The sequence below is a fragment of the Anolis carolinensis genome, chromosome 3 (assembly GCF_035594765.1).
Source record: "Anolis carolinensis isolate JA03-04 chromosome 3, rAnoCar3.1.pri, whole genome shotgun sequence".
NCBI lineage: Eukaryota > Metazoa > Chordata > Lepidosauria > Squamata > Dactyloidae > Anolis > Anolis carolinensis.
The window spans coordinates 284672335-284696871 of record NC_085843.1 but is presented as its reverse complement, the minus strand read 5'-3'; the positions used below and the strand labels follow the sequence as shown (position 1 = coordinate 284696871).

The 24537-nt window shown below is 43.5% G+C and overlaps 1 protein-coding gene across 3 annotated transcripts in view; it reads right to left on the bottom strand.

The window, feature by feature from the left end:
- Positions 1-24537, bottom strand: part of lpp (LIM domain containing preferred translocation partner in lipoma) — a 420779-nt gene that overhangs the window by 313625 nt on the left and 82617 nt on the right. For all 3 annotated transcript variants that reach the window (XM_062976935.1, XM_062976933.1, XM_062976934.1), the window contains one exon: positions 18388-18477. The gene's annotated coding sequence lies outside the window, so the exon portion shown is untranslated. The remainder of the gene's footprint in view (positions 1-18387; positions 18478-24537) is intronic.

Genomic DNA, 24537 nt, shown 5'->3' with positions numbered 1-24537 from the left:
GGGCTCCAAAAAGAAGGGAAAGGAGAGATCTGTCCCACTGCAAACTGGGCAGATCAATAGGAGTGTGGTGTCCAGATTGAAAAAAGTCATGGTCCCACTTCATTTCGCTTTAGTCCGGCCTCACCTGAAATAGCCCTGTGTCAAATTCTAGGCAAAATAATTCAAGAAGGAGATGGACAAGCTGGAAAGTGTCCAGATTAGGGTCCCTAAAATGGTCAAAGTTCTGGACAGATGGAAAAACAGCATAAGAAGATGGGGATGTTTAGACTAAAAGAAGGCTGAGAAGGGACATGGTTGCCATGTTTATATATTTGAAATGATGTCACATTTGAGGAAGGGCTAAGCTTGTTTTCTGCTGCTTTGAGAAACCAGGTCACGAACCAATGGATTCACATTGCAGGTAAAAGAGATGCCACCTAAACATTAGGAAGAACTTCCTGATGGCAAGAACTGTGCCTGGGAGTGCGTAGGAGTCCCCTTTTTTGGAGGTTTTTAAGCAGAGGCTGGATGGCCATCTGTCAGGAGTGCTTGGATTGTGTTCTCCTGCTTGGCAGAAGGGGGTTGATTAAGTACCGTATTTACTCAAATCTAATGCTCACCTTTTTAAGCTAAAATGCCTTCCCAAAATCAGGGTGCACATTAGATTCGCTTATTGCTGAGCCAAAGTCAAATGGGAAGCAACTTCAAGAGCTCTTATCTGAGGGACATCTACGAGGGTTGAATGAAAAGTAATGCCTCCACCTTCGTTACTTCTGTTTGGATGGGAATATTTTAATAAATCAAACGCAGAAATAATCCTTAGAATATGCTCTTTAACTACTATGATTCACTTTTCCACATCATCACCACACAATTGGATACATTTCTGCCAACAATGAACAAGTTTTCTGAAGCCGCCACAGAAGAAGTCGACACTCTGTTTCTGCAACCGGCGTCTCACAGGACCCATCGTGCACAGATCTTCCGATAGCCAAGCAAAGCAATCATGTGACCCACACGTTCTTGTGAAATGCCGATCATGCTTGAGATTTCTCTCTGAGGGATACAACAATTGTCCTGAATCAATTTGTCCACCTTTTGCTTGTGAAACTTGGTGGTTGCCATCACAGGACGTCCAACGCTTTGTTTGTCATGCAAGCCAGATGTTCCCACCTCAACATCTTTAAACTTACTCGCCCAACGACGCACAGGACTCACATCAACATAATCACCATAAACAGGTTGCATTCTCTGAGGAATCTCCTTTGGGGTGACACCTTCTGCTGTCAAGGATTCATTGACTGCACGTTGCTTAAGTAGCACTGACCGACCGTTTACACAGGGTTCCATACTTCACACTTTAACAACACAACCGTTCAATGCTAAGGCTTCCCCATCTGCGCAGGGTTCCATACTTGGCACTTTAACAACACAACCGTTCAATGCTAAGGCTTCCCCATCTGCGTAGGGTTCCATACTTTGCACTTTAACAACACAACCATTCAATGCTAAGGCTTCCCCATCTGCACAGGGTTCCATACTTCGCATGTTAACAACACAACCGTTCAATGCTAAGGCTTCCCCATCTGCGTAGGGTTCCATACTTTGCACTTTAACAACACAACCGTTCAATGCTAAGGCTTCCCCATCTGCACAGGGTTCCATACTTCGCATGTTAACAACACAACCGTTCAATGCTAAGGCTTCCCCATCTGCGCAGGGTTCCATACTTCGCACTTTAACAACACAACCGTTCAATGCTAAGGCTTCCCCATCTGCACAGGGTTCCATACTTCGCATGTTAACAACACAACCGTTCAATGCTAAGGCTTCCCCATCTGCGCAGGGTTCCATACTTTGCACTTTAACAACACAACTGTTCAATGCTAAGGCTTCCCCATCTGCACAGGGTTCCATACTTCGCATGTTAACAACACAACCGTTCAATGCTAAGGCTTCCCCATCTGCGCAGGGTTCCATACTTTGCACTTTAACAACACAACCGTTCAATGCTAAGGCTTCCCCATCTGCACAGGGTTCCATACTTCGCATGTTAACAACACAACCGTTCAGTGCTAACACTTCCCCATCTGCACAGGGGTCTATACTTTGCATGTTAACAACACAACCATTCAATGCTAAGGCTTCCCCGTCTGCGCAGGGTTCCATACTTCGCACGTTAACAACACAACCATTCAATGCTAGGGTTTCCCAGTCTGCGCAGGGTTCCATACTTCACACTTTAACAACACAACCGTTCAATGCTAAGGCTTCCTTTCAAATGGAACTAACTGTAGAGGAGAGTCTACTGAACAAGCCAGGACCTGCTGCGGACCAGGACTGCCATCAGTTGAGGAGTTACGAAGGTGGAGGCATTACTTTTCATTCAACCCTCGTAATTTAATTGCCATGGGTCAATGCAATGCTGAGACCTCTAGTTTGATAAGGAACTGTCATTCTTCAGCAGCCCCCATGATACCAAACTACAGCTCCCATGACCCCATAGCATTGAACCAAGGCAATTCAAGTTAATTCATTCTACAGCATAAATCAGGGGTCCCCAAACTTTTTAAGCCGAGGGCCGGTCCACAATCCTTCAGACTGTTGAGGGACCGAATTATCATTTGGAAAAAAACCCGAACAAATTCCTATGCACACTGCACATGTCTTATTTGTAGTGCAAAAGAACAACAACAATGAAAGAACAATACAATATTTTAAAATGAAAACAATTGTAACCAACATAAACCTATCAGGATTTCAATGGGAAGTGTGGGCCTGCTTCTGGCCAATGAGATAGTCAAGTTAATTAGGATTGTTGTTGTTGTTGTTGTTGTGTGTCTTCAAGTCATTTCAGACTTTGGGCGAGCCTAAGTCTAAAATTATTTATTTATTCATGTACTACATTTATTTATTACATTTATATCCCGCTCTTCTCACCCCGAAGGGGACTCAGAGCAGCTGTATGTACATACAATATATTATATTAGTAGCATAGCACAATATTAGCATTATACTATATTGAACTATACCACTATACTGTAATATTATATGTAATATATATCATATAATTATTATTATATGGTATTATTAATATTATATTGTATAACATAATATTTTATCAATGTTATATGTATATATAATATATTATATTATTTAAAATGATATAAAAATATATTATAAAACTGAGGGCAGGGGCCAGGTAAATGACCTCGGAGGGCCGCATCCTGCCCCCGGGCCTTAGTTTGGGGACCCCTGGCATAAATGGTTTTCTTTTCCATTGATGGAAGATTTGGTGTTGTATTCTACATCATAGATGCACCCCAAGGTTTTCTCTTCCATTGCTGGAAGCTCTGGTTTTCTAACAATTTTGTTTTTGAAGAAGGACTTAGAAACAGGCTGCAACTGTCATGGCCAAATTGCAAGGAGTGCACATTACATTCAGCAGCAAATACTTTGAGGTGCGCATTACATTCGACGGTGCATTAGACTTGGATAGTTTGTGGGAATGTTTTTCTCCTTTCCTTGCCTTTTTTAAAAAACACGCGGCTTCACCTGACACGCAAGTGTTCCCTGGAGGCGACAGGAAGAGAACATTGGATTCCTTCTGTCCTCCCCGCACGGCTCATGTTCTGCATTAACGGGAAAGCAGAGGGAAGCCAGCTGGGGAGGAATCCAACGTATGCATGGTATTTGCTCTCGCTTCTCCTCCGTTGCCCCATCCGCCTCATTCTTGGCCATATATGGAGCTGAAAGCAGCACCGCCGGGTCACCGGGAGCCTTCTTCCAGCGCCAACAAGGTCGGCTCGGGTTTCAAGTTCTGTTTTCCTTTGCTGGAAAGCCAAGGGCTCCCTCTAGGAACGGGATGCATCAGGGATGGGCTTTAACAAGAATACATTTTTGGCCCCTGGGGACCCTACAGACATCCAAAAATGCCCCTCCCTAGAAAGCAAAACTTGAACTCATTGCACGTCTACTTTGAGCTGTGGGGAAATGGGTATTTTTTTTTTTTTGCATTAAATGAGTCTTTTGGACTGAAGTGCAATGGACTAACCAAGGGAATTAATGCAGTTTGGCACCACTTCAAAGACCATGGCTCAATGTTCTGAGATCATGGGATAAGTAGTTAGTTTGGTAGGTAGTTTGGGTAATACAGTAGAGTCTCACTTATCCAACATAAACGGGCCGGCAGAATGTTGGATAAGCGAATATGTTGGATAATAAGGAGGCATTAAGGAAAAGCCTATTAAACATCAAATTAGGTTATGATTTTACAAATTAAGCACCAAAACATCATGTTATACAACAAATTTGACAGAAAAAGTAGTTCAATATGCAGCAATGTTATACTGTATTTATGAATTTAGCACCAAAATATCACGATATATTGAAAACATTGACTACAAAAATGGCTTGGATAATCCAGAACATCATGTTAGACAACAAATTTAGCAGAAAAAGTAGTTCAATATGCAGTAATGCTAAGTAGTAATTACTGTATTTATAAATTTAGCACCAAAATATCACGATATATTGAAAACATTGACTACAAAAATGCATTGGATAATCCAGAACGTTGGATAAGCGAGTGTTGGATAAGTGAGACTCTACTGTATTATTATTATTATCATTATTGACTCAACGACATAGTATGACACAGCAAACAAGAAATCCAGCATATTATTATTATTATTATTATTATTATTATTATTATTATTATTATTATTGTAGCACCTTAACTTCCTTCTTGTTTACAAGTTTCACTCAGTGCACTTTGCCCAGCTCATTTTATGTTTTTATTGCTGTGTTTTTCATGTGTTTTATAATGATTGTGATTTTTTTAATGACTTTTAAATTTATTTGTGTGTTTTTGTATTTGATATTTATATTTGATATCACTGTATGCTGGTTTTATATCTGTGAGCCGCCCCGAGTCCCTCTGGGGAAATGGTGGCAGGGTATAAAAATAAAATTATTATTATATTATTATTAACGACACAGTATGACACAGCAAACAAGATAGATATGCTGGATTTTGTATCACAAAATCACAAGTCAAACAATTCCCAAGCGTTTAGGACTGTGATGTATTTTCAGATGATGTGCACAGATCCCAGTAGGGTGGCCTTTTGCAGTTGGCAGAATTATAGCTTTACAAGATGATGATGATGATGATGATGATGATAATCCATCTTTCCATGTAAACTAATCAGATATTTGAGCCAAAAGTGATCAACTTCATGGATTTTGGCTCAAATATCTGATTAGTTGATTGATTGATTGATTATTATTATTATTTTATTATGTCACAGCAAACAAGATAGATATGCTGGATTTCGTATCACAAAACCACAAGTCGAACACTTCCCAAGTGTCTAGGACTGTGTGATGTATTTTCGGATGATGCGCGCAGATCCCAGTTGGGTGACCTTTTGCAATTGGCAGATCGTAATTTTGTCAATGTCTATTGTTTCCAAATGCCGGCTGAGATCTTTTGGCATGGCACCCAATGTGCCCATCACCACCGGGACCACATGCACTGGTTTCTGCCAGAGTCTTTGAAGTTCAATCTTGAGGTCCTGATAGCGGCTGAGTTTTTCCTGTTGTTTTTCATCAATGCGACTGTCACCTGGGATGGCGACATCAATGATCCAAACCTTTTTCGTTTCCACGACTGTGATGTCTGGTGTATTGTGTTCCACAACTTTGTCAGTCTGGATTCGGAAGTCCCACAGTATCTTTGCGTGCTCATTTTCCAATACTTTTGCAGGTTTGTGATCCCACCAGTTCTTTGCTGCTGGCAGGTGGTACTTGTGGCATAAGTTCCAATGGATCATTTGGGCCACATAGTTGTGCCTCTGTTTGTAGTCTGTCTGTGCAATTTTCTTACAGCAGCTGAGGATATGATTCATGGTTTCGTCAGCTTCCTTACACAGTCTGCATTTTGGGCTTAATTGCCTTTGTCCTGATGTCTTGCTCCTGGGCTGCAAGGATCAGGCCTTCTGTCTCCTTCTTCAGGGTCCCATTCGTGAGCCAGAGCCAGGTCTTCTCCTTATCAGCTTTTCCTTCAATTTTGTCAAGGAAATTTCCATGCAATGCTTTGTTGTGCCAGCTGTCAGCTTGTCAGGACCCAGGCTGCAAGGCACCAATAACCATACACAGAGGCCAGAATCTATCTAATATCTTTATTGAAGGAGTATATAAGGTTAATAAAAACAAGTGTAGAAAATAGTCCAGAATTAGACCTTTCAGGAAAGGTCAGAATTAGTCCAAAGAAACAATGTCCCATATGAAATATTAAGGTCCAAAGTTGTAATCCAATAACCGAAACACTCACTTTGCCAGGCAAAGTGAGGGGAGATGACAAGGTCCTTTAGTCCATGAGCTTGAGCAAGGCTAGGAAATAACTTGATACTTGAAAACAAGGCTTGAATCGTGGCACAAGGTAGCAAGGAACAAGAACAAGGTCCGTGGAATTACTTGGTAAAATCCGTGAAACAAGGCAAGGTTTAGTCCAGGAAAGCGAGGCAAGGTCCGTAGGTAAACAAGGCTGGGAAACAGGAGCGAAGGCTTGAAAGCGAGAACAAGGCTTGAACAGGAACGAGGCTTGAAACGGAGCGCGCTGTCCAGACACAACTCGCTCCGGAGGCTGACGAATTGACTCCGCGAAGTTACTTCGCGGGTAAAACACCTATATAGAGTCTAACTTTCCCGCCGAAGCAGTTCTCTGGGAACCAGAAACGAAAGCTAAACTCTGAGACCAGATGTTTGACTCCTTAAAGATTCTCACGAAAAGCAGGCTTAATTGGCTAAATTCTTAGCTGCTATTCTAGCACTCCTGCGCGAAGCTGCTTCCAAACCCCTCTGTTGTTTACAAAACTCATGGCGAGAGAACACAGGAGATGTAGCCTCAGGGTTTGTTTGACATACTTCTGGGACACAACTTTCTTGCAGGTGCAAGGTTCCCAGATCTGCCTGGGAAAGATCTGGCTGAGAAGATTCCAGTTCTGACTGGGAAGGTAAAAAACCCAAGTTTTCTTCTTCATCAGGCATCACAATGTCATGAGCAGGACTACAAGGCCCATGAGTCATCACACTATCCCCCTCCTCAAGCCCCCTCCCAAACTGGGACTCTCTCCCCGAGGCGCGAGGTCGTGGCTTGGCGGGATAGGTTTGATGAAAGCGACGGGTTAGATCAGGAGCATGGACTGCAGAGGCGTCTTCCCAAGAGCGTTCCTCAGGGCCAAAACCCACCCAGTCAATGAGATATTGCAGGCGGCGGCGGTGAAAGCGAGAATCCAAAATGTCCTCAACCTCGAACTCCTCCTCCCCATTCATCAAAACAGGAGGGGGGGCCGGTTGGTCTGTATCAGGACGCACACCATCCGCCGGAAGGAGCAGGGAACGGTGAAACACTGGGTGAATGCGCATTGAACGCGGAAGTTGGAGTTTGAAAGTCACGGGGTTTAATTGCGCCACCACTGGATAGGGACCAATGAAACGGGCATCTAACTTCCGGCAAGGGCGATGGGAGGGCAAAAAGCGAGTGGACAGAAAAACCCGATCTCCTACCTTGATTTCGGGGCCCGGTTGGCGATGTTTGTCCGCGTGACGTTTATAGTCCTCCTTGGCTTGGTCTAGTTGCTGGAGCAAAAGTTGTTGCACCGCTGTGAGTTCCTGCAGCCAATCCTCTGCTGCGGGGACTTCTGAAGTTTCAATGACAGGGGGAAAGAAACGTGGATGGAAGCCGTAGTTTGCAAAGAACGGCGTTTCTTTTGTAGAAGCCTGGACTCCATTATTGTAGGCAAACTCTGACAGTGGTAATAGAGAAGCCCAATTGTCCTGTTGGTAGTTTACATAACAGCGAAGGTACTGTTCCAAAGTGGCATTGGTGCGCTCCGTTTGCCCATCCGTTTGGGGATGATGAGCTGAAGATAAACGAGAGTCTATGCCCAATAGTTTTTGTAGTGCCTTCCAGAAACGAGAGGTGAATTGAGATCCACGGTCTGTGACCAGACTCTTGGGCAATCCATGTAATCTGAAAACATGTTGGAGGAATAGATCTGCAGTCTCTTTGGCCGTGGGAAGGCCTTCACAGGGAATGAAATGGGCTAACTTGGTGAAAAGGTCCACCACCACTAGGATCGTGGTGAATCCACAGGAAGGTGGTAGGTCAGTGATGAAATCCGCAGAGATTATTTCCCATGGGCGAGATGGAGTAGGAAGGGGATGCAGAAGCCCTGAGGGCTTCTCCCGTCTTGTCTTGGAGCGCTGGCATACTGGGCAGGTGTTGACATATTTTTCCACATCCTTGCGGATCTTGGGCCACCAGAAATCTCTTAGGATCAAATGCATGGTTTTAAATAGTCCGAAATGCCCTGCTGGCTTGCAGTCATGACACAGACGAAGTGCTTTTTCCCTGCCCTGCCCTGGTGGGATATAAACATGATTTCTATAGCAAAGCAGTCCATCCTTAAGTGAGAAGGGAAATTGCAGTCCTTGACGGAGTTGGTCCTGCGCCCAGGCATCTGCTTGCTGACTAGCCCTGATTTCTTGAGCACAGAGGGGTCCAAGAGTAGGAGGAGTTGAATCAATGAGAGTGGATTTGGTGTTCCCCACTGTGAGCGTGGCAAAGTTCTCGGGTTGTAATAGTTGGGATTCAAAGGTCTCCTTGCGTCCTGCAGCGTATTCCGGTTTACGTGACAGGGCGTCTGCTTGCTTGGTTTGGGCTGGGGTTACATAATGAATCTGGAAGTTAAAACGTTCAAAGAATAAAGCCCAACGTTGTTGCCTCTGATTTAGTTTGCGGGCAGTTCTTAGATGCTCTAGATTCCGATGATCAGTATGGACTTCAATGGGAAATTTGGCCCCTTCTAGCCAATGTCTCCAAGTTTCAAAGGCTGCCTTTATGGCCAATAGTTCCTTTTCCCAAATGGTGTAATTTCTCTCTGGTGCTGTTAGTTGGCGGGAATAAAAGGCACAAGGATGAAGGTGATCTCCCACCGGTTGTAAGAGTACAGCCCCGATTGCCACATCAGAGGCGTCTGCTTGCACAACAAAAAGGGTTTCGGGATCTGGGTGCTGAAGGATTGGCTGGGATGTGAATAATTTCTTTAGTTGCTGGAACCCTTTCTCTGCTTGATCTGTCCAGCGGAAGGGCTGTTTCCCACGGATGCAGCTGGTGATTGGGTCAGACCAGCGGGCAAAATCTGGAATGAACTTGCGGTAATAGTTCGCGAACCCCAAGAAACGCTGCACCTCTTTCTTGTTGGTTGGCGCCCGCTATTCCAATACTGCTGAAACCTTTGCCGGGTCCATGGAGAGCCCTAGAGGCGAGATGCGGTACCCCAGGAAATCTACCTCTTGTAGATCAAAAGCGCATTTTTCCAGCTTGGCATAAAGCCCATGATCCCGCAATCGTTGTAACACCATTTTGACGTGGTTCTCATGCTCTGATTGTGATCTAGAAAACACCAAAAAATCGTCGAGGTAGATTATCAAGAACCGATCTAGATAATCCTGAAAGATGTCATTGACAAAATGCTGGAACGTTGCGGGAGCTCCACATAATCCATAATTCATAACTCGGGACTCAAATAATCCGAATTTAGTCTGGAAGGCGGTCTTCCACTCGTCCCCTTCTCTGATGCGAACTAGATTATAAGCCCCCCGAAGATCCAGCTTGGTGTAGACCTTGGCTCCTCGGAGTCGGTCTAGAAGGTCCGAGATTAAAGGCAGGGGATAGCTGTTTCGCTTTGTGATATTGTTCAATGCTCTATAGTCCACCACCAAGCGTAAGTCTCCTGACTTCTTTTTCACAAACATCACCGGGGAGGCGGCTGGGGATTGAGAGGGTCTGATGAATCCCTTGCGAAGGTTTGTCTCTATGAACTCCCTGAGAGCTTCTTGCTCCGGTTCAGTCAGGGAGTAGAGATGTCCTCGCGGGATCGGGGCCCCCTCCACCAAGTCAATGGCACAGTCATAAGGTCTATGTGGGGGTAGTCTCTCGGCTTCTTTTTCATTGAATACATCCCAGTACTCGGAGTACTTCTTTGGCAAGGTGATAATGGGCTCGGTGTCTGTGGTATGGCAGACCTTGGCTACGAGGCAATGGTTTTGGCAGTACTTTGAAGCGAACTGCAGCTCTCTGTTGGACCAGGAGATGCTTGGGTCGTGAAGTGTCAGCCATGGAATCCCCAAAATCACAGGGAAATGGGGAACCTCAGTAACAAAGAAGGAAATCTCTTCCATATGTTCTCTTATCCACATCCTGGTGGGTTCCGACCACTGGCTTACGGGGCCCGTCTTGAGAGGGCGGCCATCGATGGCTTGCACCACACGGGCATTCTTGAAGTCATGGTATTGTAATCCCAGAGAGTCGGCATACTCTCTATCAATGAAATTGTTGGTGGCTCCTGAATCTATCATGGCGTGGATCATGACGGGTCCCTTTTTGGCTGACCATAAGGTGACCACTAGGAGGAACAGGACCCCGGTTGGCGGCTCTTGGATGGGTTTTTTGACCGGGTTGGCGAGCCTATCTACGCCCGGTCGTTGGCTTCCCCCGCCGGCTGTGTGCCAGCCGCCTCAGACGCCTTCGTCTCCGTGGAGGACGCCGCCGCAAGACGGGCGGCGGGCTTCCCTTTGGCTGGGCATTCTCTGGCGAAGTGACCCCCGTTCCCGCAGTACCAACAGAGGTTTAAGCGTTGGCGGCGGGCCTTCTCGGCGGCATCTAGTCTGGGACGCACATTGCCCAACTGCATCGGCACCTCCTCACTCCCTCTGGGGTATGGGGATGGTGGTGGGGGTCTCCACACTGGACGTGGCTGAACGCTGGCGGGAGCGGGGGGTTTTGCCCCAGCTCTACCGCTCTGGCCTCGAACCCACTGTTTCCTGTTGGCAATCATGACTTCAGCCCGTAAGCATTGATCAATGAGTGCTTCGAGAGTCTGGGGAGGATCCACCTTGGAGATTTCCTCCAGCATTTCAATGTTGAGACCCTCCCGAAATTGTCCTCTGAGGGCTACATCGTTCCAGCCGGTGTTGTGGGCCAGCACTCGGAACTCGGCTATGTACTGAGACATGGGTCTGTCTCCTTGAAAGAGGCGCCGGAGTTTGTGACCGGCTGCCTCCAAATTGTCCTCGATTCCCCAGGTCTCCTTAAGGTGGTCCAGGAAGCGTTGCGCTGATCTTAGGTGGGGGGAGGCTTGGTCGAACAGTGCCGTCGCCCAGTTGGCCGCTGGTCCGTCTAGAAGACTGTAAACCCACGCCACCTTGATGTCTTCTTGGGGAAACTCGGCGGCACGGGCCTCTAGGTAAGCCTGGCACTGGCGGCGGAAAACTTGGACCTTGGAAGCTTCTCCAGAAAACTTAGTTGGCAACGCCATGGCCGGGAGGCGGACCCCGCGCTCCCTCAACCCTTTTATTTCTCCATCCTGCGCGTTGAGTCTGTCACGGATGCGCTCCACTTCGTCCTTGCTGATGGTGTAGCTAAGCGGCTGCCCACCCTGCGGGGCTCCGGTAGACATTCTGGCCTTGGTTAATTGGTGCTTATGGGGGGCGGAGTCAAACTGTCAGGACCCAGGCTGCAAGGCACCAATAACCATACACAGAGGCCAGAATCTATCTAATATCTTTATTGAAGGAGTATATAAGGTTAATAAAAACAAGTGTAGAAAATAGTCCAGAATTAGACCTTTCAGGAAAGGTCAGAATTAGTCCAAAGAAACAATGTCCCATATGAAATATTAAGGTCCAAAGTTGTAATCCAATAACCGAAACACTCACTTTGCCAGGCAAAGTGAGGGGAGATGACAAGGTCCTTTAGTCCATGAGCTTGAGCAAGGCTAGGAGATAACTTGATACTTGAAAACAAGGCTTGAATCGTGGCACAAGGTAGCAAGGAACAAGAACAAGGTCCGTGGAATTACTTGGTAAAATCCGTGAAACAAGGCAAGGTTTAGTCCAGGAAAGCGAGGCAAGGTCCGTAGGTAAACAAGGCTGGGAAACAGGAGCGAAGGCTTGAAAGCGAGAACAAGGCTTGAACAGGAACGAGGCTTGAAACGGAGAGCGCTGTCCAGACACAACTCGCTCCGGAGGCTGACGAATTGACTCCGCGAAGTTACTTCGCGGGTAAAACACCTATATAGAGTCTAACTTTCCCGCCGAAGCAGTTCTCTGGGAACCAGAAACGAAAGCTAAACTCTGAGACCAGATGTTTGACTCCTTAAAGATTCTCACGAAAAGCAGGCTTAATTGGCTAAATTCTTAGCTGCTATTCTAGCACTCCTGCGCGAAGCTGCTTCCAAACCCCTCTGTTGTTTACAAAACTCATGGCGAGAGAACACAGGAGATGTAGGCTCAGGGTTTGTTTGACATACTTCTGGGACACAACTTTCTTGCAGGTGCAAGGTTCCCAGATCTGCCTGGGAAAGATCTGGCTGAGAAGATTCCAGTTCTGACTGGGAAGGTAAAAAACCCAAGTTTTCTTCTTCATCAGGCATCACAATGTCATGAGCAGGACTACAAGGCCCATGAGTCATCACACAGCTCTAGTTTGTAGTGTGGTTATTGTTGATGTTGTTGTTGTTGTTAGGTACACTTATGCACTGAAATCTAAAGAGATTATAAAGCTACAACTCCCGGGATGCCTTATCTCTGAGTTATGGCAGTAAAAGTGGTGTCAAACTGCATTAAATCTACAGTGTAGATCTATCCCTTGAAACCCCGCTTCTATGCAATATGAGTCTTTCCTATCTGTTTTTGGCCTAGTAATAAATGTGAAAGCGAGAGGAAAATGTCCCATATCCCCAAGGAGAAGGGGAGGAGGGAGGGGAAATAGGGTGTGCGCATCTGTCTGTGCACTGCGCATGCGCATGGGGGCCTGTGTGCGTGCCTCCAGCGCTCCCGATGCAATTAAGCACGGCTGACCTCAGACGACCCAAGGATGCGCCATCCAGCCGAAAGGCAGAGCACAGAAACATCCACAGCATTCTAGGTTTTCGCTCTGCGAAATCCAGGACTATTTTTGGCTCCCGCTCTCGCTTTCCACTTTCCCAAACGCGCTGACTTGTATTTTCTGGGGAGGGCTGAGCTCCTTTTGCAAGGGTTTCCCCACGGCTGCATTTCCCTTTGTCGCTGCTGTGCAAGAAAGAAAATGCCTTTCTTGTGTTGTCGAAGGCTTTCATGGCCGGAATCACAGGGTTGTTGTGTGTTTTCCGGGCTGTATGGCCATGTTCCAGAAGCATTCTCTCCTGACGTTTCACCCACATCTAGGGTAGGCATCCTCAGAGCTTGTAAAGTCTGTTGGAAAAAACTAAGGAAGATTTTATCTATCTGTGGAAGGTCCAGGGTTGGAGAAAAACTCTTGTCTATTAAAGACCAATATGAATGTTATAATTAATCATCTTGATTAGCATTATTGGCCTTGCCAGCTTCATGTCCTGGTTTTTTCCTGCCTGGAAGGAATCCTTTGATCAGAGGCGTTAGCTGGCCCTGATTGATTCATGTCTGGAATTCCTCTGTTTTCAGAGTGTTGTTCCTTATTTTAGATTTTAGAGTTTTATAAATACTGGTTGCCAGATTCTGTTGATTTTAATGGTTTCCTCCTTTCTGATGAAATTGTCCACATACTTGTGGATTTCAATGGCTTCTCTGTGTCTTCTGACCTGATAGGCGTTGGAGTGGTCCAGCATTTCGGTGCTCTGCTATGGTTGACTTCTATGACTTTTCTTCTTCTCTTAGCATTGAATGAGCAGAAGGAGGGTTGAGAGTGAGCAAAAAGATCCCTTGCTAGGCTGTTTTGGACTACAGCTCCCATCATCTCCAGCTAGCACAGCCAATGGGTTGAATTGATGAGGACCTAAAACCACAACTTGGGTTCGGACTACCTGAAAAGCTACCTTTTTTCAGGATATGAGCCTTCCCAAGTTTTAAGATCTTTAGGGCAAGGCTTTCTCTCAGGATGCATCTACACCAGCATTTCTCAACCTGAGGGTCAGGACCCCTGGGGCATCATGAAGGGGTGTCAGAGGGGTCATCAAAGACCATCAGAAAACACATATTCCTTAGGTACTCCTTTGGCAGAGAAGGCTGAAGATCTCTTCACCTGTCCTTTTCTTCCTTTTTGGAAACAGACAGAAGCCCAATTTGCCCAATTCGATCATTGGAGGGTTCAAGGGGCTCTTTGATTGTAGGTGATCTGTAAATCCCAGCAACTACAACTCCCAAATCTCAAGTTCAATTTTCCCCAAACTCCACCAGTAGTAAAATTTGGGCATATTCACATTTGGGCATTTGGTCCAGATCCATCATTGTTTGGAGTCCACAATGCTCTCTGGATGGAGGTGAACTACAACTCCAAAACTCAAGGTCAATGCCCACCAAACCCTTCCAGTATTTTCGTCGAAGTTCTGTGTGCCAAGTTTGGTTCAATTCCATCATTGGTGGAGTTCAGAATGCTCTTTCCTGGCTTGAAAAATTTTATTTCCTGTTTAATTGTATGGTCCTTACTTTTAAAGTAGTTTCTGCTACTCCGGAAACTTCATTTTTGTGGCTGCCACAAACTGTGTGTATACCTCACAACCTGGGAGGATGCCTACCATAGATGTGGGTGAAATGTCAGGAGAGAATACTTTAGAAACATGGCCATACAGCCCAGAAAACACACAACAACCCAGAGGCTGGAGTGTCCTATGACTGGGAAATTTCTCACCGTAATATGGTGGTAAGGATCATGATCACAAATCCTTCTACTGACCTTGCCTTGTGCTCACCCAGGATCAAAAGGCATTGGACACATGACTAGCTTTGGTCAGTATCTGTCTCAAAAACCAACAAACCAAAACAAGAGCGCACTGGGAGACAAGGGACACCCACCAACCCCTATTTCTGCTTCCAAGGAATTTCCCCCTCTCTGCGTCCAATGCAAAGGAGAAGCATTGAAGTGTGCTTTCTCAAAACAAGAAGTCCTTGTTCCCCTCTCTCTCCAGGGATCTGCTGCACGGAACCGAAGGCATTGATCGGCCAAATGTGTCAGGTCAGACCTTGTTCTAAAATTTCAGCTCACGCTTGCATCCTGCATGCATTATTTACTTCCCTAAAGAGCAGCAAAGGAGAACGGCGGAAGGGCAGGAGAAGGAATTATTGCACAGGGCAACGCAATGGGCAACACGGTTGGGGACAAGTTTTGAAACACTTCATTTAGACCAGGCATGGGCAAACTTTGGCCCTCCAAGTGTTTTGGACTTCAACTCCCACAATTCCTAACAGCCAGTGTGGGAGTTTGAAGTCCAAAACACCCGGAGGGCCAAAGTTTGCCCATATCTGATTTAAACACACATAAACACACACCAGAAACATTTTGTGAGGATTTGAAAAAGGCACCATGATGTAATGGGCTGGCTGGAAAAGCATGTGTCAGTAGCTGATTGGCTGAGCTAGCACGATCTAGAATTCCGATTGGCTACTGTCTCAGGCTAGCTGCTGAGGGAACTGGTTTTAACTGCCATTTCACCTCCACTCTCTGAGGTGAAATGGCAGTTAAAACCAGTTCCCTCAGCAGCTAGCCCGAGACAGTAGCCAATCGGAATTCTAGAGAGCGCTGACTGGAAACGGTCAGGAAGGAAATGGCTGGCAACTCTTTGAAGCCTGATCATTTCTAAGGCATGAGGCATATTTTAAAGACTCTTTAAAAGGACTGCTTATTCCCTCTGTTCTCTGTAAGAATTCAAAGAGACTACTGTATATATTGTTGCTCTGTAGGAATTCAGAGAGACTACTGTATATATTGTTGCTCTGTAGGAATTCAGAGAGACTACTGTATATATTGTTGCTCTGTAGGATTCAGAGACTACTGTATATATTGTTGCTCTGTAAGAATTCGGAGAGACTACTGTATATATTGTTGCTCTGTAAGAATTCAGAGAGACTACTGTATATATTGTTGCTCTGTAAGAATTCAGAGAGACTACTGTATATATTGTTGCTCTGTAGGATTCAGAGACTACTGTATATATTGTTGCTCTGTAAGAATTCAGAGAGACTATTGTATATATTGTTGCTCTGTAAGAATTCAGAGAGACTACTGTATATATTGTTGCTCTGTAAGAATTCAGAGAGACTACTGTATATATTGTTGCTCTGTAAGAATTCAGAGAGACTACTGTATATATTGTTGCTCTGTAGGAATTCAGAGAGACTACTGTATATATTGTTGCTCTGTAGGAATTCAGAGAGACTACTGTATATATTGTTGCTCTGTAGGAATTCAGAGAGACTACTGTATATAGTGATGCTCTGTAAGAAATCAGAGAGATTATTGTATATATTGTTGCTCTGTAAAATTCAGAGAGACTACTGTATATATTGTTGCTCTGTAAGAATTCAGAGACTACTGTATATAGTGATGCTCTGTAAGAATTCAGAGAGATTATTGCATATATTGTTGCTCTGTAAAATTCAGAGAGACTACTGTATATATTGTTGCTCTGTAAGAATTCAGAGAGACTACTGTATATATTGTTGCTCTGTAAGAATTCAGAGAGACTATTGTATATATTGTTGCTCTGTAAGAATTCAGAGAGACTACTGTATATATTGTTGCTCTGTAGGAATTCAGAGAGACTACTGTATATATTGTTGCTCCGTAAGAATTCAGAGAGACTACTGTATATATTGTTGCTCTGTAGGAATTCAGAGAGGCTACTGTATATATTGTTGCTCTGTAAGAATGCAGAGAGACTATTGTATATATTGTTGCTCTGTAAAATTCAGAGAGACTACTGTATATATTGTTGCTCTGTAGGAATTCAGAGAGACTACTGTATATATTGTTGCTCTGTAAGAATGCAGAGAGACTATTGTATATATTGTTGCTCTGTAAAATTCAGAGAGACTACTGTATATATTGTTGCTCTGTAAGAATTCAGAGAGACTACTGTATATATTGTTGCTCTGTAGGAATTCAGAGAGACTACTGTATATATTGTTGCTCCGTAAGAATTCAGAGAGACTACTGTATATATTGTTGCTCTGTAGGAATTCAGAGAGGCTACTGTATATATTGTTGCTCTGTAAGAATGCAGAGAGGCTACTGTATATATTGTTGCTCTGTAAAATTCAGAGAGACTACTGTATATATTGTTGCTCTGTAAGAATTCAGAGAGACTACTGTATATATTGTTGCTCCGTAAGAATTCAGAGAGACTACTGTATATATTGTTGCTCCGTAAGAATTCAGAGAGACTACTGTATATATTGTTGCTCCGTAAGAATTCAGAGAGACTACTGTATATATTGTTGCTCCGTAAGAATTCAGAGAGACTACTGTATATATTGTTGCTCTGTAGGAATTCAGAGAGACTACTGTATATATTGTTGCTCTGTAAGAATGCAGAGAGGCTACTGTATATATTGTTGCTCTGTAAAATTCAGAGAGACTACTGTATATATTGTTGCTCTGTAAGAATTCAGAGAGACTACTGTATATATTGTTGCTCCGTAAGAATTCAGAGAGACTACTGTATATATTGTTGCTCTGTAAAATTCAGAGAGACTACTGTATATATTGTTGCTCTGTAGGAATTCAGAGAGACTACTGTATATATTGTTGCTCTGTAAGAATGCAGAGAGACTATTGTATATATTGTTGCTCTGTAAAATTCAGAGAGACTATTGTATATATTGTTACTCTGTAGGAATTCAGAGAGACTACTGTATATATTGTTGCTCTGTAGGAATTCAGAGAGACTACTGTATATATTGTTGCTCTGTAGGAATTCAGAGAGACTACTGTATATATTGTCGCTCTGTAAGAATTCAGAGAGACTACTGTATATATTGTTGCTCTGTAAGAATTCAGAGAGACTACTGTATATATTGTTGCTCTGTAAGAATTCAGAGAGACTACTGTATATATTGTTGCTCTGTAAGAATTCAGAGAGACTATATATATATTGTTGCTCTGTAAAATTCAGAGAGACTACTGTATATATTGTCACTCTGTAGGAACTCAGAGAGACTACTGTATATATTGTTGCTCTGTAAGAATTCAGAGAGATCTTTTGAAGTGAATTAAAGTTCCTGTTACTTGTTACACAAGCCTGACACATTATTACACTGCAGGGTACATTTAGGTTCAGAAACAGTGGTAAAGCTTCTATTTATTTACATCTACAACCTCCAACACAATTGTCGGTGCAAGTCTGCTCTTCGGCTGCAAAACAATGACTGGTCCAAGATCAGCAATGGTGCATCTTAGCTATTGGGAGATTTGAACCCAAACCTCTAACCCCTTATTCTGTGCATTCGCCACAACTCTGCAAACCTCAATAGTGGTTTCTGCACAGGCTCCAAACCATTACATACGATTCTTCAATATTCATGAGCTCAATTCTAATAAAGCCTTACCTGGAATCTGCTTTTCGGTCCTGAATGCCTCAGTCCAAAAAGAAATGTTTATCGGGAATGTACAGCAAGACTTGTGAAGAATGAATGGACCTAGAAAGCAAACCAAAATAAAAGGCTTATATTTATAGTGCTGCATTCAGGCTTGAAACAATGGTCAGTTACCATAAAATGAATCATTACTGTCCGTAGTGGCAGATTTTCCCAATCTATAAGTTCAGCTACAACAAGCATGAGCAAACTTTGGCTCTCCAGTTGTTTTGGACTTCAACTCCCACAATCCCTAACAGCTTCAGGCCCTTTCCTTCAGGAAGGGGCCTGAAGCTGTTAGGGATTGTGGGAGTTGAAGTCCAAAACACATGGGGGGGCCAAAGATTGCTCATGCCTGATCTACAATGTTCCATTAATGTGGTTTGATGCCACTTCAACTGCCATGGTTCAATGCTATGGAATCCTGGGAATTCCAGTTTGGGGAGGTACCAGCCTATTTGACAAAAAAAAACAACCTTGTAAAACTACAACTCTCAGGATTCCATAGCATGGAACCAAACTACATATCAACTACTGTGTAAATGCACTCTCTATATCCAGCCTGCAAAGGAGATCTAAAATCCAGTTGTGAGCCTCAAGAATTATTAATTTATGCTTTATTTACTTCACTTGTACAGTAGAGTCTTACTTATCCAAGACTCACTTATCCAAGGTTCTGGATTATCTAAGGCATTTTTGTAGTCAATGTTTTCAATATATTGTGATATTTTGGTGCTAAATTCATAAATACAGTAATTACAACATAGCATTACTGTGTATTGAACTACTTTTTCTGTCAAATTTGTTGTATGACATGATGTTGTGGTGCTTAATTTGTAAAATCATAACCTAATTTGATGTTTAATAGGCTTTTCCTTAATCCTCCTTATTATCCAAGATATTCGCTTATCCAAGCTTCTACTGGCCCGTTTAGCATGGATAAGTGAGACTCTACTGTATATTGCTTTTCTCTCCCTGGATGGGGGACTCAAAGCGGTTTCCAAACATATTATGGCAAAATTCAATGCCTACACAACAATAAAAAAATAAATACAACTATCGACTGAATCATACAAACAAAATAACATTAACATAGAATTAAAACATATTAATTTAAACATTAAAATCACATAACCCAGAAGAAGAGGAGAGTATTGCATCATGAGATTTACAAAAGCTTTGAATTACTACAGTAGAGTCTCACTTATCCAAGCTAAACGGGTCGGCAGAACCTTGGATAAGCGAATATCTTGTTTAATAAGGAGGGATTAAGGAAAGCCTATTAAACATCAAATTAGGTTATGATTTTACAAATTAAGCACCAAAACATCATGTTATACAACAAATTTGAAGAAAAGGTAGTTCAATATGCAGTAATGTTATGTTGTAATGACTGTATTTAGGAATTTAGCACCAAAATATCATGATATATTGAAAACATTGACTACAAAAATGCCTTGGGTTATCTAAAACCTTGGATAAGCGAGTCTTGGATAAGTGAGACTCTACTGTATTTGGAAATGTATTTAAGAGTGCATCTACACTGTAGAATGAAAGTGGTTTGGCACTACTTTATCTGCCCTGGCTCAACTTCACAGAATCCTGAGAGTTGGAGTTTTACAAGGTCTTTTGCCTTCTCTGCTAAAGAATGCCTGTTTCTCACCAAACTACAAGTCCCAGGTTCCCATCACGTTGAATCATATGGTAACTACATTAATTCAACAATATAGATGCATCACCAACATTAGCCACTGGATTTAGGCCAGGAATGGGAATCGTGCAACTGCACCATCACTCCCAACATTCCCCAAATCTGACTATGTTAAGTAGTGGCTGCTGGGCTTTGCAGTCCATCAACCCACCCCAGAAGGATGAATGACACTTTTCTCTGAGTAGGCTACTGAATTTTATAGAGATGCACATAACAGCAACACGACGTTGCCAAAAAATAAAATGAAGTCATTCTTATAATGCACATCGCACCCTGGAGAGTGTTCCAATTACATGCGCAGCATTTAACCCGATCTCCCACTTTGCTAATATCAGGCTTATGATGTGTTTTCCCTCACTTCCCCTCATTTCTGCTTTCTGTCTTTCAAAAGACCCTTCTAGAGCTAGACACAGATCTAAGTATTATCTAGTTTTCAGAAATAACACAGAGAAGGAAAGAAAGAAAAGGGGAAAAAATAGATATTGAAATTCCTCAGGGGACAACAGTCATTATTTCTTCCCTTGGGCGAACAACAACATTTTATTTTTTAATCTAGCGCAGCTTAACCTATTCCTTTTCTAAAACCATGGTTCTTAACTCTATATATTTAACTAGCTGTGCCCAGCCACGCGTTGCTGTGGCAAAGTGGTGGTGGTATTGGTTAAAAATTGTTGTGTAATTTTTATTTGACTTTATTTGCATTTTTTATTAATTTTATTGTAAGTTATATTTTTATTTATTATATTTTATTATTTTCTTGTATTATTTTTAGTTATTTTCTGTTATTATAGTATTTTATTGTATTCATTTTTTAGTGTTTTTTATTATTTTTTATTGGGTTGCTAGGAGACCAAGTTGGAGGAGCTTAGCCTTCTAACTGGCAGCAATTGGATAAAAGCAATTATTCCTCTCTCTCTAATTAGGACTTTATTTTTCTTTTCTTTTTGTTGTATCAACCTAGAGGCGTGGATGATGGGTTGTGATGTCAAATTTTGAGGTTGGGGGGCCTGTAGTTTTGTTGTTTTGTGGGTCGCCGTGATGCCATCACTCTTTTATATATATAGATTGCAATGATAGATGTTTACCATATTCATACTGCATGCATCTTGTCCTTCTCATGTCTTTTAGACAGGTTTATCATGGGCAGTAGAGAACAATGAACCAAATGGACCTTTGGTTTAGTACAACAGAGCTTTTCTCAAATTATTATGAGTTTCATATCTTTGTCAAGTGTTGCTAGTACAGTAGAGTCTCACTTGTCCAACATAAATGGGCCGGCAGAACGTTGGATAAGTGAAAATGTTGGATAATAAGGAGGGATTAAGGAAAAGCCTGTTAAACGTCAAATAACATTATGATTTTACAAATTAAGCACCAAAGCATTTATTTATTTATTTATTTATTTATGTACAGTATTTATATTCTGCCCTTCTCACCCCGAAGGGGACTCAGGGCGGATCACATTACACTTATAAGGCAAACATTCAATGCCTTAACATAGAACAAAGACAAGACAAAACGGGGCTCCGAGCTGGCCTCGAACTCATGACCTCCTGGTCAGAGTGATTCATTGCAGCTGGCTGCAGCTGGTTGCTCAACAGCCTGCGCCACAGCCCGGCATCATGTTTTTTCAACAACTCGACAGGCTGTGGCCCATGTGGTCTCTTCCAACTGTAGGATTCTATGATTCTATGATCTTGATGTCTCACCCCTGTTTTTAACTATGAGTCCTTTGTAAGTCAGATGTTTGAAACTCAGGGATTGCCTGTGATAAGTTCACAATTGGATTGCCGCAGCAAAGAAGGCTCTGTGTAGATGTCACATTTAACTTGGCACATCTCCTCTCTCTTGTCAGTGGCTCTCAAGGGTCTGGAGCTGCAAAGAGCCTTTTCCTATCAACTGCTCCTTGAACTCCTTAACTGGCGGCGATGTCAAGGGCAGAGGCTGGGACTAGACGTCCTGGGAGCCGGGCATGTGCTCCGTCACTGGAGCAGAGAGTCCTTTTCCCTGCAACACCGAGGCATTTACGAGGAGCAGTCATGCCGAAACCCGAGCCTGTTTTCCACGAACTGGAGAGCTGAGCTCAAAGGGTACTTGCGTCGCAGGATCCATGGCCAGCAAGCCGAGAAATGCCTTTGCCATCAGGCAGGGATGTGATTCTGTTCTGGGAGGGATCGCCGACCCCGAAAAAGCATTCCCGACTTGGGATCCAGGCCTTTCGTCACTTGCTTTTTAAACACAACGGTGTCCCCAACAAACACGCCTTGCCAGTTGTCTGTCCCAAGACTATGTGTCTCCAAACAGACGAAGAGGAGGCATCCTTGAATAGTGTGAGATGTACCAGGAGACCGTTCAACTAAAGCAGAGATCGCATTACTAGTCTCCCATTTAGGTTATGGATCAATCTTTAAAAAAGGACATTACACAAGGTTCAGGAGTTCCAAGAGGTATTGGGTCCCACACGGACGTGTTGGGTTCAGGCCAGGTACATTAGAAGAAACTCGGGCACATTAAGGAAGGATTAAAGCTTCCTTATCCAAGTATCCTAGTCATGAATCTGTTGATCATGTATATGTCTGAATCCTATTGATAGCTGCAAGTAGAATAGAACCAGTAAAGCAGTAAAGCCCGGGCTGTGGCACAAGCGGGAGAGCAAGCCAGCTGCAATTAACTGCAATGAATCACTCTGACCAGGAGGTCATGAGTTCGAGGCCCGCTCGGAGCCTATGTTTGTCTTGTCTTTGTCCTATGTTAAAAGGCATTGAATGTTTGCCTATATGTGTAATGTGATCCGCCCTGAGTCCCCTTTGGGGTGAGAAAGAAGGGCGGAATATAAATACTGTAAATAAATAAATAAATTGGATTTACCTTTGTTTCTCCCACCCTGGACATCATTCCACAGATATATAAACCCCACAGGCTAGTTTCCAAGAGACCTCACAATCTCTGAAGATGCCTGCCATAGTTGTGGGTGAAACATCAGGAGAGAATGCTTCTGGAACATGGCCAGACAGCCTGGAAAACTCACAGCAACCCCAGTAACCAATGCTTCTTTCAACTCTCTCTAACGCACACACAATAGGTATGGCACAAGTTGGGTATCCTTTATCCAAAATGTTTAGGATCAGAAGTGTTTGGGTTATCATTTTTTTCCAGATTTTTGAAAATAAATGTATTTACTCATAAAGTATCATAGAGAATTCCTAAAGCACAAATATTCCAATATCATGGATAAGATATAAATGAAACATAAATGATTGCCCTGTTAAACCTGGGTCCCACTTCCAAGACATTTGAATAACGACACACAGTTGACTCTCTGTATCCATGCAGTAAACCACATAAGACTTGAAAATATTTCTAAAAAGCAAAAGGCAAACCTTAATTTTGTCATTTTTATAGGGGCTGCAGTTCAGCATCCATGGCTATTGCTATCTTCAAGGGATTTCAGAAACAAACTCAAGTGGACACGGAGAGTAAACTGTATATACAAATACAATTATTCCTAAATCCCAAACACTTCAGGTCCCAAGCATTTTGGATAATACTTAACCTATATTTGGGGTTGTTGTGTGTTTTCCATGGATGCCTGCCATAGATGTGGGTGAAACATCAGGAAAGAATACTTCTGGAACATGGCCATACTGCCCGGAAAATACAAAACAACCCTGTGATCCCAGCCATGAAAGCCTTCGATAACCTATATTTATTTATAAATAAATAAAACAGAAAGTAGAAGACAGTTCACCTTAAAACTCAAAACACAGTGAGCTGGAGAATGAAATATCTGTTTTTACATTATTTACTTGGCATTGGGTTGGTTCCCAGGAATGCTTTTGGCCGGCCATCCCCAAAGAGGGTCCGGGCTGTGCGATGGTGTGAACAAGGTCACAAACATCTCTGGAGATGAGCTCATGCAAAGCACATGACGGAGAAGATTATTTTCCAGCCTGGGCTTCTGCAGCGAAGAGGCTCTAGGGTTACATTTACAAAGCTAAGCGGAAACCCAGAGCCTGTCCTGTTTGTGGGATGGTGCCAAGCGGTGGCTAAACAAGAAGCGGGTCTTGCCCAGTAATCTGGAGCAGGTGTCGCCCTGATGAAGTGCCCGTCACACTATCCGCCAGGGAGAGGAACATGAAACGGCCACTGCCCACTCCAGTCTCCTGGCTCGACTCAGCCCGGCCCACAACGGACACAACAACGTGACCGGTCAGGTTTGTATCACAGAGAGGGTCAACGAATGTACGGCATGCATTCCTCCGCTGGATGGCTGAGACGAGGGCACTGGACGCCTCAAATCAAGATGCAACTGCCACGGCCTGCTCTCGCCTTGGGCCAGCCAATGACAAACAACATCGGTGAAGCAGAGACGAGGGCAATAACTGCAGCAGTCCTCGGTGGTGCAGTGGGTT